The sequence below is a fragment of the Tupaia chinensis genome, unplaced genomic scaffold, assembly GCF_000334495.1.
Source record: "Tupaia chinensis unplaced genomic scaffold, TupChi_1.0 Scaffold000187_1, whole genome shotgun sequence".
Lineage (NCBI taxonomy): Eukaryota > Metazoa > Chordata > Mammalia > Scandentia > Tupaiidae > Tupaia > Tupaia belangeri.
This window is the reverse complement of record NW_006159662.1, coordinates 822837-829611: the sequence shown is the minus strand read 5'-3', so window position 1 is coordinate 829611 and position 6775 is coordinate 822837. Positions and strand designations below refer to the sequence as shown.

At 44.9% G+C, this 6775-nt stretch overlaps 1 protein-coding gene across 1 annotated transcript in view; it reads right to left on the bottom strand.

Moving 5' to 3' along the window:
• The window catches only part of FAM20A (FAM20A golgi associated secretory pathway pseudokinase), a gene marked incomplete in the record, with an annotated part of 54879 nt that overhangs the window by 46853 nt on the left and 1251 nt on the right, over positions 1-6775 (bottom strand).

The following is a 6775-nucleotide window of genomic DNA, read 5'->3' as shown; positions in this document are numbered from 1 at the left end:
TTTCTTTCTCTTGGCTTTTTTTTTTTTTTTTTTTTTTTTTTTTTTTTTTTAGGAGCCACAGTCCTCTATGTTCTATTTCCTGGGGCTTCCCAAATTTATTATCTGGTTTATTACTAGTGAAGCCAGTAAAATAGGCCTTTTTCTAGGGACTTAACTTTGCTTCTTGCTCAAGCCAAATTCTCCTGGCTGCCCCCCAGTGCTTGGCCACCAAAACCCCCCTTCAGGGATTGTGAGTCCTGCATGCTGGCATCTCTCTGCGAAGTACTCAGATTCAGTTCTGTCCTGATTTCACATTTCCACTGTCGGACATTCTGCCAAGTGACAGGGCACAGAAAGAGCAAGGCCTTTTTCCACACTGTGGTTTTCATTAGGCACATGTGTGTGTGTGCCGGCCTGCCTATAATAACAGGTAAGTAACTTCTGCTCCACTAAAACCACAGCTGTTTAGAATGGTATCCCCAGTGGGGCTCTTAGGCATACGCAGGTCGACTTCGGCAGAATCCGCAGGCTAGCATCAGCCTCCAACTTAATGAAGAATCATACGCAAAAATACAGGTCAGTACCTGCCAAGGGGCAGAGCAGGGGTTGCTTTGGCTAAGTCCAGGTCTCTGTGTTTCCCATTTTTCTTTAATGCAATATTTCTTGGCTGCACTTCCTGAAAAAACACAGGAAGCTGAAGAAATTCCCTCTTCTTGGCAAATGACATTTTCTCAGCTTTCCTTCTTTTTTTGAATTGATTTTACTAAGGCTACTGCAATAGGAAGAATATCCTAGCTCCAAGTTTCAGATGGTTTCAGCAGTGTAATTTAGCTCTAGACTTTTATAAAGAGGAGGAGACAAGTTATAGGTTGGTTGGGTGATTTTATACTTGGAATTGTTTTGGTTCGAGGCCATTTTCAAAGGAGCTAATAGGCTATTGACTAACAGCCCCAAAGCCTGGTGTCATCTGTTCCCAATGATTTGTTCCACAGATATTTATGCTGGTTCTACCCTATGGCAAACCATAAAACAGATGTATTAGAATGGCCATGTGCAAGCTAGGGGCTTATTGTGCCAAGATCGAGTGGCCATTCATTCTCACATGAAACTCCAGATAGAAGCAGTAAAGTTAGGTCTGGACATAGTAGACAATCATAAAAAAGTGCATATTTGGAGAGGATGTCTATAGTCAAGGAGAGACCAGAGTGGGTAAGGGTAGTCAGAAATGTTCATCCAGAAGAGGAAAATCTCGGAGTTCTAGGCCTCAAATTGAAGCAGACCAGTTTAAGGTTTAGCAGGACTGCAGTCATTTTGAAATTAAGAAAGGCCTCTCATGAGAACCATTGCCCAAGTGCTGTGTCATAGTACACATAGATCTGTTTCAGGAATGGTTGGCTGAGAAACCAGGAATGGGTTTTTGAAGTAAAACAAGAATCAGGAGAATTACTCAGGGGAAAGCAATTGGCTCTGATTGATTGTAGCTTGTGTAAATCAGTCCCTGCGACCTATAAAAACCAAGAATGTGTTGAGCTTTTTGAGACAGTTTTGATGGTACTTTCTGACCAGTCTTGGCTTCTAAAGGTCGCTCACCTCCCTTGTCACATGCCCCTCCATATTCGAGTCAGCAATGGAGCATCAAATCCTATCATACTGTGACTTCCTCTTCTTCAATTGGCCCAAGAAAATGTCCAACTTTAAAGGGCCTATGTAATTAGATCAGGCTCATTGGATAATCTCCCTATCCCAAGGTTGATCTGGGACTTAAACTACATCCACAAAATCCCTTTATAGCCGTATCAATATTTGCCTTTGATTGAATAATTAGGAGAGGTGTGTATTGATGATGGGTGGAAATCGTAGGAGGCCATTTTGAAATTCGACTTCTACAGCTACAGAAGTGGGAGCCATGAACTGACAAGTGTATGTAAAGTATTTGGCACATAGCAAGCATGTTTTTAGGGGGGCTTGCATGCAAAAAATCAGCCACTTGGGAAACCAGGATAAATGAGGACTTGGGTGGGTTAAAGGAGAGTGTTAAGGGTTGAGACCGCCTCTGGCTCTTGGCTGATTTGTTTCGATCATCTGGGAAGTTGCGAGTGTCTGTCCTCGTTGAATGAATAACACTGACTTTCTCTCTGACTAAGGTCTTTGCTCAGCTCATGGCAGCTGAGGACCAGGCTTTGGCATGAGGGAAAAGGAACCTGGAGGTGACCTTCTGGATTAGCTTTCTCAGAAACCATTCATCTTGGGCTTCTGATTCTGAGCAGTGGAGAGGCTCCCTGGAGCTGCCAGTCGAGGGATTCAGAAACAACTAAAATAACAGCTTTGCCCAAATCAGCCAAGCCAGTCTCTAATGGGGAAGATTGGGAAATGGAAGTCGGAATCCCCATTCCCTCTGCTAGCCACACCCAGATTGTCATCAAAGTCCATTTTCAGATTGCCCTTTCTTAGCCTGGCCTCGTTGGCAGAGGAATCCAACAAGGGGCCAGTGTGGTGTTGACGTGGAGTAAAGCACAGACCACCAACCCTGACTGGGTACCCGGGCTTTTATCTATCTGACAAATCTGTGCTCAGATCTGGGATGAGCATGAAATAAGCAGGAAGGAGATGAAAAGGTGGGATAGAGATGAGAAAGAGGGGGTGTGAATAAAGAGATTGTATTGTTCATTCCATAGACGCCAGGGTTGGGGGAAGAAGCCTCTCTTTCAAAAACTCCTAGACTAGACAATTCGTATTTCCAGCTCAATTCTTTTTCATCTCTCTGGCTTTCCTCCCTCCCTCTTCCTCTATCTGCCTCGGCTTCTGGATCTTCTCAAAGCTTCCCCCAGAAAAAAAACTTCAGCTAATTTTCTTCCCTTGAACAACTGTCAGTTTTGAAAAGCTGCCCAGTCTCTCTGCTGTGATTTTCAAAGGCAGACTCAGGGCTTAGACTTGCTTGCAGTGACAGCAAGTAGGTAGGAGGAGAGGGGAAGACAAGCTTCCGATGGGGGAAAAGGCACACACATGCGCAAGCACACACACCACACACACGGACATGGACACAGACACACACACACACAGATACGCTTTTCTGAGCAATGGTAAATCTGTAGTTGCAGGACAATATAACCTTCCCGATGTCAGAGAGAATGCAGGAAAGAAAAGCAGAGTAGAGAACCCATATTTCTGTTGTAGCCATTGGACTTTCTACACTAAGGAGGCAGGACCCAGTTTGACCTCTTCTGTCAAGACCAGAGAGTTATAGGGGTACTGAGCAAAGATATGTGGGCAAAAGTCCAGGCCCAGCTGAGCAGTTTTCAAATCTCAAAGGATGGATGTTGCTGGCCTAGGCAGCTTGCAGGCCAGAAGAGAAATGTGAGGTACAGCCACTAAGAATGCAAGGATCACAACAATGGGAATCGTTTCCCATGCTCCAGGTAAGTCCTAGCCTCCAACAGTACTAATTAAGGACAAGGGCTAAGAGTAGTACAGTTCTGGCTTGCTAATTTATGGCCTGAAATAGGGAAGACCACGTCTCCCCTGTTGCCTGTGCTTTTTCTTCTTCACTATTCAAGACAGGTGCCAAATGTGTCATCGTGCCTGATGGCGCCTGGCGCTGGCTCACTGGCTGTGATCAGCGGCCGACTACCTGACAGAAGCACTTTCCCTGATTACATTTTTAACTTGGACTGTGCCACACTTAGTTACATTCTGTGGGGGGCAGAGAAAGGGAGGGAGGGGAGAGCAGTGGACTAAGGAGGCTTACAGAAAGCTCGAGAGACAGGGAGCGCACAGACAGTCCATCCTACGTGCCCTGTATCTTCCACACTTCGACTTCGCTGAACATAGGCATCCAATTAACAGTGACGGGGAGCAGAAGTGTTGGAACCAGTGACAAGCTCCATCTTCCACTGTGCAAAATCAAATCAGAATGTGCGGCTCAAGGGTGGGGTGAGGATAAGCCTCTGCCTACCTCTTACTGGCAACGAGCTTGAGTTGTAGAAAGATACTTTCTGACTTCATCCCATTACTTAGTAGTGAAGTGACAAAAAAACAAAAAAACAAAAAAACAAACAAAAAAAAAAACAAACAAAAAAACCCAAACCAAACCAAAAAAAAAACCACTCACTCAGACTGATGGTTTCTTCCAGGCAAGTGGTGAAAAATGCTGATTTGGCTTATTTTATATCACCTGTGCCTCTCCAGGTGTGGTGGATGATTCGCTGACACGCTTATTTGGGAGAGCGGTTAATGTTAGGTAATTATTGGCACGGTGGCATCCACATATGTTTATGAATCACTAGATTTTAGAGACAGGCAGGGTAGTGGCCACAAACAATGAGGGCTTGTCTGTGTAAGAGAAAAACAGTTACCGAAGTCACTCATTGTTTCTCCTCTGTTGTCCATTCTGATTTTTTGTCTTCACTGTGATCTGGAGGCTTCCTTCAGCCTGCACCTTGTGGCAGGCACTTGGGTCTTAACCAGTGCGTCCCCAGTCCTCTCCACTGTCAGGGCCCACTCTCACGGTAATGAGCGATTACCTCTCATAATAGTACTCCAAGTGTGATTCAAATTCACACTGGCGAGTCTTCTGTGTTCCATTTTTAGCTCTGATGTAAGTAACAACACATCTGCTTATTAATATCATGTCAACGTTGACAATACGGTTCAGGTGAAGGTAGGCCGTTCTCTCCCTTTCAGGTCCATTTTGGACCTTTGCAAGTGTAGTCAACTCTCCTATGACATTCCACAAGCCTTGCTTAGGTAACTGTCATGGTCAAACAACCACATGAAAGTACTCTGTGACCTCTTACTACAGCAAAGTCACCATCCCCCATTAGTCTCTGTTACATGATCAAGATAATTTATGGTCTGTATTTTTTTTTTTTTGACACATACAGTGTAGAAGTCCAGCCCAAAATTGATTGTAGGAAGGCCTAGTGGAACCAGCAGTTGATGTAATGGCTATACCACTGAACTCCCATGTAGTTGACCACGGTTGGAGTCCTGGATCTGGTGGCTTAAACTCATGCCGGGCGCATGTGTATGCATGCCCAAGATCCTCAAAGGAGAATGGAGGATAAGGGATTGTGGTGTGGCCATCCCTCCTGGGGGGGGGGTTGTGATTTCTCACTTTCTGTCTCTCTGTCTCTCTCTTTCTGGCAAGCGCACGTGCCCTATAGCAAAAATCTCTCAAAAAAAAAAAAAAAAAAAGGCTTGGTGAGAAGCATTTTTGCTTTTCTGCCAAAATATTCCTCTAGGCCTTCCTTTTAGACCAAAGTAACATAAGGATTTTTTTTTTCCTTTTTTAATTGCCAGAGAGGGAATGCGAGTTTGCCAGTGGGAGACAGAGAGAGAGTGGGAGAGGGAGAAATCACCCCCTCACGGGGCTTGGCCATGCCACAATCCCTTTACCTCCATGTCGCCATCCTGTTAAGATTTTGGACATGCAAGCACACACATGTCCAGCATGTTTTTCAAGCCACTGGGGCCAAGATTCAAGCTGCAGTTGACCATGTGTGATCCAGCTCCTTTAACCGCTGCACTACAGGGCCAGCCCAAACAAGTTTTTCTTTTTCTTTTTTTTTGTCCAGACACTGCATGTACTCACTGGAGAGAGACAGATGTGTGTGTGCGGGGTGTGTGTGAAAAAGCACCCCACGTGGGGCATGGTCATGGCACAATCCCTTCTCCTCTATTTCTCCTTCTGTCCTGATTTTGTGCCTGGCGTGTCTCTCAAGCCCCTGAGTCTAGGACTCCAGCACACATGTGGGATCTAGCCCCCTTAACCAGCAGGCCATGGGCTGGCGGCAGTACAGAGAAATGTAAGGCGATTAATACCAATGTAACTAAATGAATGCTGATCTGCATCTATAAAATGGATTTTTTTTTTTATGGCCCATACTCCTTCACTCTCAAATCTGCAATAATTGTACCCATTTTCTAAGGGCAAAATTTCATACTTCACTGATCCTGACTCCCTTGTTATTGACGAAATAAAGGTAATATTGAAAATGACAGTGTCTGGGAAGTGATCTCAAGCTGCCTGTTTACTGCACACAATTAGCAGTGGAATTGGGAACCACTTTCTTCTAATAAAAAACCATCAGCCATAGAGTTGCAACTGAAATTCACCACAGTGATTTCAGTCGATAACTCTCAACTTCTTCCTCTTTTCCTTTTTTGAAGTTTTCTTTTTTTCCCTCTTCTCTTATTCCTCCTCTCCTCTCCAGCCACAGCACAATAGAATAATGAGCAAGCAGCTAAATTGGGCTGGCTGAGTTTCAAGAGAGATTGATGGTCTATGGAGCCTCAGAGGGACTGTCATTCTGAATTTCTTGTACTAAGATGGGTGTGGTGTTAAAAGTGAACTCTGCATGTGAGTGAGATTTAGACACGTTCTGTACTTCTAAACAGTCAAAGCATAGGAAAGCTTTCTGCCATGAACCGGGGGAATCTCAGCAAAGACCCTTCTGTCTTCTCCAACATCCCCACCCCTACCCTTTTACAAAAAACATCCGTCCTCTTTTTATCCTAATTATGCTTTTTTTTTCTCTCTACAATCTGGCTTTGAGTTTTAAAAATTCTGAGGCAGATTTTTATCTCCTCTGCGGAAACACCAGGTTCCGATCAGTCCAAATCACCACGATATTAGAGCATGAATCTGCCTGTAAGAGAGACCCCTGGCTGGGGAGGGACAAGCCGTGGCAAATAGGAACGGGTGGAGGTGGAGGGCTGGCTGCATCAGCGAACTGCCCTTTGCTTTTTGCTCCAGCTGGCCCCTTGGGATCTCTGACACTGGGCAGAGGAGTAAGGA